Source organism: Camellia sinensis, chromosome 2 (genome assembly GCF_055761805.1).
Source record: "Camellia sinensis isolate YWXY chromosome 2, ASM5576180v1, whole genome shotgun sequence".
Classification (NCBI taxonomy): Eukaryota; Viridiplantae; Streptophyta; class Magnoliopsida; order Ericales; family Theaceae; genus Camellia; species Camellia sinensis.
The window spans coordinates 1481114-1493759 of NC_138962.1; positions in this window are offsets into that span (position 1 = coordinate 1481114).

Consider the following 12646-nt stretch of genomic DNA (forward strand, 5'->3'; position numbering starts at 1 on the left):
ACATCCCAGTTGTTAGTGAATTCCCCGACGTCTTTCCGAACGAATTGCCTGGCCACTTAACCGATAGAGAAATAGAGTTTACTGTTGACATCATGTCGGGAACACAGCCGATCTCCAAAACACCTTATAGGATGGCCCCAGCTGAACTTAGAGAACTGAAGCTACAATTACAAGAATTGTTGGATAAGGGATTTATTAGGCCGAGCACTTCACCATGCGGAGCACCTGTTTTATTTGTTAAGAAAAAGGATGGCACACTCCATCTTTGCATCGATTATAGAGAACTTAATAAGGTCACCATCAAGAACAAGTATCCATTACCTAGGATTGATGATCTGCTTGACCAATTACAAGGAGCACGAGTCTTTTCTAAGATTGACCTTCGGTCTGGTTACCACCAGCTCAAAGTTAAAGCCGAAGATGTTGAGAAGACCGCTTTTCGGACAAGATATGGTCACTACGAGTTTTTGGTAATGCCCTTTGGAGTAACTAATGCCCCTGCTGCATTTATGGATTTAATGAACAGAGTCTTCAAGCCATATTTAGATGAGTTTGTAGTCATCTTCATTGATGATATACTGATCTATTCCAAGAGTAAAGCTGAATATGAAAATCATTTGAGACTTGCCTTACAGATTTTGAGAAAACGGAAATTGTATGTTAAGTTTAACAAGTATGAGTTTTGGCTTTCTACTATCTCCTTCTTGGGTCATGTGATTAACGAAAAGGGTATCTCGGTTGATCCTAGAAAAATTGAAGCCGTAGTAAATTGGCCGAGGCCGACTAATGTGTCCGAGATCCGTAATTTTCTGGGTTTGGCAGGTTATTACAGGAAGTTTGTGAAGGACTTCTCAAGGATTGCAATTCCATTGACGCAATTGACTAAGAAGGGAACACTGTACGAATGGACTAAAGATCGGGAGTCAGCTTTCCAGGAACTGAAGACGAGGTTAGTTACAGCACCAGTACTCGTACTTCCATCAGGTAATGAAGAGTTTCATATCTATAGTGATGCATCGCATAAGGGTTTGGGTTGTGTATTAATGCAAAAGGGTAAGGTTATAGCTTATGCATCTCGTCAGTTGAAACCTCATGAGAAAAACTATCCTACCCATGATTTAGAATTAGCGGCTGTGGTATTTGCTTTGAAGATTTGGCGTCACTATTTGTATGGAGCTTCTTGTCAGGTTTTTACAGATCATAAGAGTTTGAAGTATCTATTCACACAGAAGGAATTGAATTTGAGACAGAGAAGGTGGCTTGAGTTGTTGAAAGACTATGATATGCAAATCCAATATCACCCAGGTAAAGCTAACAGTGTAGCCGACGCATTGAGCAGAAAGTCAGATGGAACCTTGGCGTGTTTGACCGTGATGACAGTGGAGCCGACTATTGTTGATGAGGTAAAGACAAGACAGATGAAAGATAAACTCTTCAAGAAAATAGCCGAGGGAATTGACACAAAACCGAGACCAGGGTATACCATCGAAAACCAAGTGCTCAAGTTTGAAGGGAACACTAAGATGTATCAGGATGTGAAACAGATGTTTTGGTGGCCAAATATGAAAAGAGATATAGCCGAATTCGTGTCCCAGTGTTTGCATTGTCAACAAGTAAAAGCAGAATATCAAAGACCAGCAGGACTTCTTCAACCTTTGCCGATTCCTGAGTGGAAATGGGAGCACATCTCCATGGATTTTGTGATTGGTTTGCCGAAGACACCGAAAGGTATGGATTCGATTTGGGTTGTTGTTGATAGATTAACTAAGTCAGCACACTTTCTACCTGTTAAGACTACCTTCAACGCCGATCAACTTGCCTTGCTATATGTGAACCAGATTGTCAGACTTCATGGAGTCCCGATGCCAATTGTGTCAGACCGAGATCCTAAATTTGTTTCCAGATTTTGGCAGAGTCTACAGAGGGCTTTCGGAGCCGAGCTGAGATTTAGTACAGCTTTTCATCCCCAGACAGATGGGCAGACAGAGAGGACAATTCAAACACTTGAAGATATGCTTAGGCTTTGTGTATTGGACTTCTTAGGGAGTTGGGGAACACATTTGCCCTTAGTGGAATTCGCTTACAATAACAGTTACCAAGCTAGCATTGGCATGGCACCGTATGAGGCCTTGTACGGAAGAAAGTGTAGGTCGCTGATATGTTGGACCGAAGTTGGAGACAGAGCTCTGCTTGGTCCCGAATTGATTCAAGTAACAACAGAGAAGATTAAACTTATCCAACAGAGGATTAAAACCGCCCAGAGCCGACAAAAGAGCTACGCCGACCAGAGAAGGGATGAGTTAGAATTCGAAGTTGGGAATCATGTATTCCTGAAGGTTTCACCAATGAAAGGAGTTTCAAGATTTGGAAAGAAAGGTAAATTGGCACCACGATATGTTGGACCATTTGAAATTCTTGAGAGAATTAACCCCGTTGCCTACAGACTTGCTTTGCCGCCAGATTTAAGCCAAGTCCACAATGTGTTTCATGTTTCGATGTTGAGGAAGTATATCCGAGATCCACTGCATATAATTGATCATTCTGGTATTACGGTTAACGAGGATTTGGGCTACGAAGAGAAACTAGTGTGCATTATCGACAGACAAGTTAGGCAGTTGAGAAACAAGTCGATACCAATGGTAAAAGTGGAGTGGAAAGAACATTACGGCAAGGACGCCACATGGGAAATGGAAGAGAAGATGAAAATTCGACATCCAGAATTGTTCCTGGAACAAGGTAATTTAAGTTTGGGGACCAAACTTCTTTAAGGGGGGTAGAATGTAACAACCCTCACCTTACTCTTGTCATACTTGCATACATTCATGCATGATCTTGTCTTGTTATGATGTTTTGAAGGTTTTGCCTTGCCCTGTTTTATTTAAGTATTGCTTGCGTGATTTTGTTCCTTGTTCGGTGTGTGTGTGTGACCGAGGTTACCTTGAGCTTAGTTCACCTTTGAACCTTGTACTTAGAACTGTTTTGGGACCTTGGTCGACCCCCATCTTCACCTCGGGCTTTTGCCGAGGTGTTTTGCACTTAGTGAACCTTGTCCGCAGGCAGGTATGGCCTAGACCGAGATGTGGCACACCCCGGCCAAGGTGTGGCACAGCTTAGTCAAGCGTCGTCCTCCTTAGCCAATGTCTTTGTTATCCTGTTGCCGAAGCTTTGACCTTAGCCGATGTCTTTGTTATCCTGTTGCCGAAGCTTTGACCTTAGCCGATGTCATTACTTGCCGATGTGTCTTACCCTGGCTTGCTGCATACGCTTTGTCAGAGACTTGTCTTATCTATCAATCACCTTTTGAGTTGAGCTAACCCAGTAGCGCCAAGTGTCCAAGCTGATTGTTAAGACAGCCGGCAGACCTAGAAACAAATCATTTTTGTCTCAAATCTTTGCCTTTAGAGAGAGAAGCTCTAGAGAAAGAAGGAGAAGTTTTTGAGTGAGAATAGATCTTCCGAGCTTGATCTTCGAGGTTTGAACCGTTGGATTCGAGTTTTGAGGTTAGAATCTTCGCCTACTCTTGTTGTTCTTATTGATCATCTAGCTGCATTGCATGATCGAATTTGTTTTGCATGTCATGCATCGATTTGAAGTTGGTTTCAAAAGAGAAAGATAGTATTCATGTGTTCTTGAAGAAAGTCTCGTTTTGATCCGAAAGTTTGGAGCAAGAACCATGTTTTTGTGTTCGTTCTTGCATGATCTTCTTGTATGGGTACCCAGGTCCATGTTTTGAACTCATGGCATGAAACCTCATATTTTTGTAACAAGTTATGATCTTGCATTCATCTTCTTCATGATCATGTTCATCATGTTCTTCATGTTCTTCAAAGGGAAACCCAGGTTTTTCCCGACTTTGCTTTTGAATGAGGCCATCGGTACCACACCTCGGAAAGGAGGTGTAGGACCTCGGCAAAGACTTGGTTGGTGCCCAGTATGTTTTCATGAGACGGGAGCAGTGTTAAACTCCCAGCATGTTTTGCTTTGTTATTGACTTAGATCTGGTGAGAAAGCCGGGATCATCTGCATGCATATAAAGCTTGTTTTGAGAATGTGATTGCCATGTGATTGTAGGTCCTTCATCTTTGCTTTGAGCCTACACCTGAGGAGATCTATGTGAGTGGTATTTCTAATAAAGCTATGTTATACTGTTTTGATAAATCTCGCTTTGCTTTATTTTGACGGAAGTATTTGTTAAGCATGAATGAATAGCTCTGTTTTGATGTATCAAGTATAAGCCTTGTTTTGATGACATTCTTGAAAAGTCCCTTGTGCTGGAGGACTCTAAACTTTCGCAGCACTAAGTATAAAAGGATACGGTCCTTTCTTGGAAAGACTATTATGTTAAATCGGGCTACGGGCCTAAGTAACACAAGTTCTGGTATGTTAAATCGGGCTACGGGCCTAAGTAACACAAGTTCTGTTATGTTAAATCGGGCTACGGGCCTAAGTAACACAAGTTCTATTATCTTAAATCGGGCTACGGGCCTAAGTAACACAAGTTCTGGTATGTTAAATCGGGCTACGGGCCTAAGTAACACAAGTTCTATTATGTTAAATCGGGCTACGGGCCTAAGTAACACAAGTTCTGTTATGTTAAATCGGGCTTCGGGCCTAAGTAACACAAGTTCTATTATGTTAAATCGGGCTACGGGCCTAAGTAACACAAGTCCCTTGTGCTGGAGGACTATAAACTTTCGCAGTACCTTTGGCTAATCGATTACGGATCGTGCAGTCTTTGTTTTGCCACTGACGGTTTACCGTGTGGACTTGCTTGATACTTGTAAGATTTGATTGATGAATACGGTTCATCCCTTGTTTTGCCGATGCCAGTAAGCATCCCTTGATACTTGTAAGATTTGATTGACGAATACGGTTCATCCCTTGTTTTGCCGATGTCAGTAAGCATCCCTTGATACTTGTAAGATTTAATTGATGAATACGGTTCATCCCTTGTTTTGCCGAAGTCAGTAAGCATCCCTTGATACTTGTAAGATTTGATTGATGAATACGGTTCATCCCTTGTCTTGATAAAGTTTGATGTGTTTTGTTTTGAAAGACCCCGGCTATATTCATGCAAAACCTTTATTATTAGTACCATTCACTGAGTATTCAGGCTCACCCTCTCTATATATATGTAGGTGATGAGCAGGACGTCGGCGACGCCTAGACTGTTTTGAAAAGCTTGTTTTGGGATCCGTGCTTATGTCGGCTTTATTTTGTATTCATGTCGGCGAATCTTGAAAATCATGCTTCTTGACTTGTATTCACTGTATTTTGTATATGTCGGCTCGAGAAGCCTTTTGATCAAGATGTAACACGTATTTTGCTTTGTTGTATTCAAGTTATAAAGATATATGCCATTACATTGGATCTATGCACTGCTCTTATGGACCACGTGTATTTGATTTATTGCTTCTGCCTTTGTGAGCCCCCTATATCCATACTCTAATTGTGTTAAACTTTTGAAAGTTGGCCTTCGGTAATTACAGATTACTGGCCATCACAGCACCAAACTACTAGGGGCGGTTTGGGGTCGTGACATATCAATTGCTAATCTTTTAGTCATTGTTCATAGTTGGTTTAGTATATTTCTACTGGGCTGTGGCTCACCCTATATGGGAACATCATTTTCAGGTACAGATAACATGCCACCTCCAAGGACATAGTTTGGGAGGCTAGAGGCGGACAGACTTTTGTTGTCTTATTTCCTTTTGTAGTATTACATGTAAATTCCAGCCAAGGGCTTAATGTGTAATCGAGTTAGTACCTTTTTGTAACCAAGTGTTAACTTGGAAAGCTGTAAGCCCGTAGGGCATTTGCTTTTGTTGTTAACATGTAATACTTTTGTAATGAAGTACTCTGATGAATTGAAGAATATGGATCTTTTGTATATAAATGTATGTTTATATTGATGGGCTTAATGTTATTATTTTGAGGGCGTTACATCTATTTTTAATTTTATGCAACTTCCATTTTTATTCAAGTTATTTTTCTATTCAACTTCTTTTTTTATTTAATTTCCAAATAGATCGTAAAGCTATAGTGGTTTCTTGAATGAACTTCCATTTTAATTTTTATTTAACTTCCTTTTTTATTAAGGTTTCTTTTCTACTCAACTTCCTTTTTTTATTTAATTTCCAAATAGATCGTTAAGGTATAGTGGTTTCTGGATTGAACTTCCATTTTTAATTTTCTGCAACTTCCATTTTTATTTTTATTCAACTTCTATTTTTATTCAATTTACTTTTCTATTAAACTTCCTTTTTTTATTTAATTTCCAAATAGATCGTTAAGGTATAGTGGTTTCTTGAATGAACTTCCATTTTTAATTTTCTGCAACTTCCATTTTTATTTTTATTCGACTTCCATTTTTATTCAGGTCATTTTTCTATTCAACTTCCTTTTTTATTTTATTTCCAAATAGATCGTTAAGGTATAGTGGTTTCTTGAATTAACTTCCAATTTTAATTTTCTGCAACTTCCATTTTTATTTCTATTCAACTTCTTTTTTTATTCAAGTTTCTTTTCTATTCAACTTCCTTTTTTATTTAATTTCCAAATAGATTGTTAAGGTATAGTGGTTCCTGGATTGAACTTCCATTTTGAATTTTATGCAACTTTCACTTTTATTTTTATTCAACTTCCATTTTTATTCAATTTACTTTTCTATTAAACTTCTTTTTTTATTTAATTTCCAAATAGATCGTTATGGTATAGTGGTTTCTTGAATAAACTTCCATTTTTAATTTTCTGCAACTTCCATTTTTATTTTTATTCGACTTCCATTTTTATTCAATTTACTTTTCTATTCAACTTCCTTTTTTATTTAATTTCCAAATAGATCGTTAAGGTATAATGGTTTCTGGATTGAACTTCCATTTTTAATTTTATGCAACTTTCATTTTTATTTTTATTCAACTTCCATTTTTATTCAATTTACTTTTCTATTAAACTTATTTTTTTATTTAATTTCCAAATAGATCGTTAAGGTATTGTCGTTTCTTGAATGGACTTCCATTTTTAATTTTCTGCAACTTCCATTTTTATTTTTATTCGACTTGCATTTTTATTCATGATATTTTTCTATTCAACTTCTTTTTTATTTAATTTCCAAATAGATCGTTAAGGTATAGTGGTTTCCTGAATAAACTTCCAATTTTAATTTTCTGCAACTTCCATTTTTATTTCTATTCAACATCTTTTTTTATTCAAGTTTCTTTTCTATTCAACTTCCATTTTTATTTAATTTCCAAATAGATTGTTAAGGTATAGTGGTTTCTAGATTGAACTTGCATTTTGAATTTTATGCAACTTTCAGTTTTATTTTTATTCAACTTCCATTTTTATTCAATTTACTTTTCTATTAAACTTCCTTTTTTATTTAATTTCCAAATAGATAGTTAAGGTATAATGGTTTCTTGAATGAACTTCCATTTTTAATTTTCTGCAACTTCCATTTTTATTTTTATTCGACTTCCATTTTTATTCAATTTATTTTTCTATTCAACTTCCGTTTTTATTTAATTTCCAAATAGATCGTTAAGGTATAGTGGCTTCTTGAATGAACTTCCATTTTAAATTTTCTGTAACGTTCATTTTTATTGTACTTCCTTTTTAATTCAAGTTTCTTTTCTACTCAACTTCCTTTTTTATTTAATTTCCAAATAGATCGTTAAGGTATAGTGGTTTCTGCATTGAACTTCCATTTTTAATTTTATGCAACATTCATTTTTAATTTTATTCAACTTCCATTTTTATTCAATTTACTTTTCTATTCAACTTCCTTTTTTATTAAATTTCCAAATAGATCGTTATGGTATAGCGGTTTCTTGAATGAACTTCCATTTTTAATTTTCTGCAACTTCCATTTTTATTTTTATTCGACTTCCATTTTTATTCAATTTACTTTTCTATTCAACTTCCTTTTTTATTTAATTTCTAAATAGATCGTTAAGGTATAGTGGTTTCTGGATTGAACTTCCATTTTTAATTTTATGCAACTTTCATTTTTATTTTTATTCAACTTCCATTTTTATTCAATTTACTTTTCTATTAAACTTCCTTTTTTGTTTAATTTCTGAACAGATCGTTAAGGTATAGTGGTTTCTTGAATGAACTTCCATTTTTAATTTTCTGCAACCTCCACTTTTATTTGTATTTAACTTCTTTTTTTATTCAAGTTTCTTTCCTATTCAACTTCCTTTTTTTTTTTTTTTTTAAATTTCCAAATAGATTGTTAAGGTATAGTGGTTTCTGGATTGAATATCCATTTTTAATTTTATGCAATTTTCACTTTTATTTTTATTCAACTTCCATTTTTATTCAATTTACTTTTCTATTAAACTTCCTTTTTTATTTAATTTCGAAATAGGTCGTGAAGATATTGTGGTTTCTTGAAAGAACTTTCATTTTTAATTTTCTGCAACTTCCATTTTTATTTTTATTCGACTTCCATTTTTATTCAAGTCATTTTTCTATTCAACTTCCTTTTTTATTTAATTTCCAAATAGATCGTTAAGGTATAGTGGTTTCTTGAATGAACTTTCATTTTTAATTTTCTACAACTTCCATTTTTATTTTTATTTGACTTCCATTTTTATTCAAGTCATTTTTCTATTCAACTTCCTTTTTTATTTAATTTCCAAATAGATCGTTAAGGTATAGTGGTTTCTGGATTGAACTTCCATTTTTAATTTTATGCAACTTTCATTTTTATATTTATTCAATTTCCATTTTTATTCAATTTACTTTTCTGTTAAACTTCCTTTTTTATTTAGTTTCCAAATAGATCGTTAAGGTATAGTGGTTTCTTAAATGAACTTCCATTTTTAATTTTCTGCAACTTCCATTTTTATTTTTATTCGACTTCCATTTTTATTCAATTTACTATTCTATTCAACTTCCTTTTTTATTTAATTTCCAAATAGATCGTTAAGGTATAGTGGTTTCTCGATTGAACTTCTTTTTTAATTTTATGCAACTTTCATTTTTATTTTTATTCAACTTCCATTTTTATTCTATTTACTTTTCTATTAAACTCCCTTTTTTATTTAATTTCCAAATAGATCGTTAAGGTATAGTGGTTTCTTGAATGAACTTCCATTTTTAATTTTTTGAAACTTTCGTTTTTATTTTTATTCGACTTCTATTTTTATTCAAGTAATTTTTCTATTCAACTTCCTTTTTTATTTAATTTCCAAATAGATCATTAAGGTATAGTGGTTTCTTGAATGAACTTCCATTTTTAATTTTCTGCGACTTCCATTTTTATTTTTATTTGACCTCCTTTTTCATTCTAGTTTCTTTTCTACTCAACTTCCTTTTTTATTTAATTTCCAAATAGATCGTTAAGGTATAGTGGTTTATGGATTGAACTTCCATTTTTGACTTTATGCAACGTTAATTTTTATTTTTATTCAACTTCCATTTTTATTGAATTTACTTTTCTATAAAACTTCCTTTTTTATTTAATTTCCAAATAGATCGTTAAGGTATAGTGGTTTCTTGAATGAACTTCCATTTTTAATTTTATTCAATTTCCATTTTTATTCAAGTCATTTTTCTATTCAACTTCCTTTTTTATTTAATTACGAAATAGATCTTACAGGTATAGTGGTTTCTTGAATGGACTTCGAATTTTAATTTTCTGCAACTTCCATTTTTATTTCTATTCAACTTCTTTTTTTATTCAAGTTTCTTTTCTATTCAAGTTCCTTTTTTATTTAATTTCTAAATAGATCGTTAAGGTATAGTGGTTTCTGGATTAAACTTCCATTTTCTATTAAACTTCCATTTCTGAGTATTCGAATGTCTTTCCCGAGGACCTTGTTAGTTTGCCACCTCACCGAGAGATAGAGTTCTCTATTGATTTGGTACCCGGCACGGCGCCGATTTCTATGGCACCTTATCGTTTTTCCCTAGCCGAGTTGAGTGAGTTGAAGACTCAGCTTCAGGAGTTGTTAGATAAGGGTTTTGTTCGCCCTAGTGTTTCGCCGTGGGGAGCACCGGCCCTCTTTGCTAAAAAGAAAGATGGTGCCTTGAGATTGTGTATCGATTACCGAAAGTTGAATCGGGCTACGGTCAAGAATAAGTACCCTATGCCCCGTATAGATGATTTGTTTGACCAATTGAGGGGTTCCCGTTGTTTCTCTAAGATAGACTTGAGATCGGGTTACCACCAGTTGAGGGTCTGGGAGGAGGATATTCCGAAGACGGCATTCCGTACGCGGTATGGCCACTATGAGTTTCTGGTAATGCCATTTGGGCTTACCAACGCACCTACAGTCTTTATGGACTTGATGAGCCAGATCTTCCGGGAATTCTTGGACCGTTTTGTAGTCGTTTTCGTGGACGACATCCTAATTTATTCCCCTTCAGAGGAGGAGCACGAGGCACACTTGAGAGTGGTGCTAGAGTTACTTAGAGCCCATAGGCTGTACGCCAAGTTTGGGAAGTGTGAGTTCTGGCTAGAGGAAGTTAAGTTCTTAGCCCATGTGGTATCTGGGAAAGGGGTGTCTGTTGATACATCCAAGACTGAGGCAGTGCAAGATTGGGCACAGCCTAAGAGTGTGTTTGAGATCCGCAGTTTTCTAGGATTAGCTGGGTACTACCGTCGGTTTGTGAAGGATTTCTCTAAGTTAGCCTCGCCGTTGACTAGATTGACGCGGAAAGGGATCAAGTTTGTGTGGAGTGAGACTTGTGAAAAGTCGTTCCAGGAGTTGAAGGTTAGGCTAACCACCACTCCGGTTTTGATTATTCCGAAGAGAGGGTTGGATTATGTGGTTTATTGTGATGCCTCGCGAGAGGGTTTGGGTTGTGTGTTGATGCAAGAGGGGAAAGTGGTAGCTTATGGCTCACGTCAGTTGAAAATTCACGAGAAGAATTACCCTACTCACGACCTAGAGTTAGCAGCAGTGATCTTTGCCTTGAAAATCTGGAGGCACTACCTTTTGGTGAGAGGTTCGAAGTGTTCTCGGACCACAAGAGTTTGAAGTATCTATTTACACAGAGAGACTTGAATTTGAGACAGAGGAGATGGATGGAGTTCATTGAGGACTATGATTTTGAGTTGCATTATCACCCGGGAAAGGCCAATGTTGTGGCCGATGCCCTTAGTAGGAAATCCATTAGTGATGTAGCTTGTATAGCCATCCGGGAATGGGAGATGTTGGGTGTACTTGGCGAGTTTGATTTGCATCTGGGCGAATCTGTTGAGGCTGCGGCCTTGTTTTCTGTAGTAGCGCAGCCTACGCTTGTGACACGAGTGTTAGAGGCACAGAGAGGTGACCTTGAGGTAGAATCCCTCCGAGAGAAGATCTCCAGTGGGAAGGTTGAGAAGGGTTTGACGGTGTATCCCGAGCTGAGTGTGAGATACCGAGACCGTTTGTTCGTGCCGGAGTCTTGCCGAGAGGAAGTACTCCGAGAGTTCCATCATTCGCGCCTTGCGGTGCATCCGGGAGGTACTAAGATGTATCGAGATTTGGGTTGCCAGTTTTGGTGGCGGGGTATGAAGAGAGATGTGGCTGTTTTCGTATCGAAGTGCCTTACTTGCCAGTAACTGAAGGCCGAGCATCAGAGGCCAGCGGGTTTTTTGCAACCCTTGCCTATTGCCGAGTGGAAGTGGGAGCATGTCACCATGGACTTCGTTGTAGGTCTTCCGAGGACTCAGCGGGGTAGTGACGCTATTTGGGTGGTTGTAGACCGGTTGACTAAGTCGGCGCACTTCATTCCCATGCGCATGAGAGATTCGGTAGATCATCTTGCCGACTTGTATATTCGGGACATAGTGAGGTTGCACGGGGTCCCAGTGACGATCGTCTCAGATAGAGATCCTCGTTTTACTGCTAGATTGTGGCAGAGTTTGCAGAGTGCTTTGGGCACTAAGTTGACTTTTAGTACGGCTTATCACCCTCAGACTGACGGGCAGTCCGAGTGTACTATTCAGATCCTTGAGGATATGCTTCGAGGTTGTGTCCTTGATTTTAGTGGGACGTGGGAGAGGCACTTACCATTGGTGGAGTTTGCCTACAACAACAGCTTTCAGTCTAGTATTGGTATGGCACCGTTTGAGGCCTTGTATGGCCGATCGTGTAGGTCTCCAGTTTGTTGGGCCGAGGTGGGTGATGCACCTTTGTTGGGTCCGGAGTTGGTTAGAGAGACGACGGAGAAAGTTGAGCTTATCCGTAGGAGGCTTGTTACAGCCCAGAGTCGCCAAAAGAGTTATGCCGACCGTATGAGAAGACCTTTGGCGTTTGAGATAGGTGATCATGTCTTTCTGAAAATATCACCTAGGCGAGGTTTGATGAGGTTTGGGAAGAGTGGGAAGTTATCCCCTTGGTTTATTGGGCCTTTTGAGATCCTTGAGAGGATTGGCGAGGTTGCTTATCGTTTAGCCTTACCGTCGCAGTTGTCCGGAGTGCATGACGTGTTTCATGTGAGTATGCTTCGGAAGTATGAGCCGGATCCATCGCATGTGTTAGATTGGACCGACTTAGAGGTAGATGAGGATGCCTCGTATGAGGAGAGACCGGTACGGGTCTTGGATAGGCGGGATCAAGTCCTGCGTGGCAAGACCATCCCTTTGGTAGAGGTTTTGTGGAAACATCACGGAGTGGAGGAAGCCACTTGGGAACGTGAGTTGGAAGTC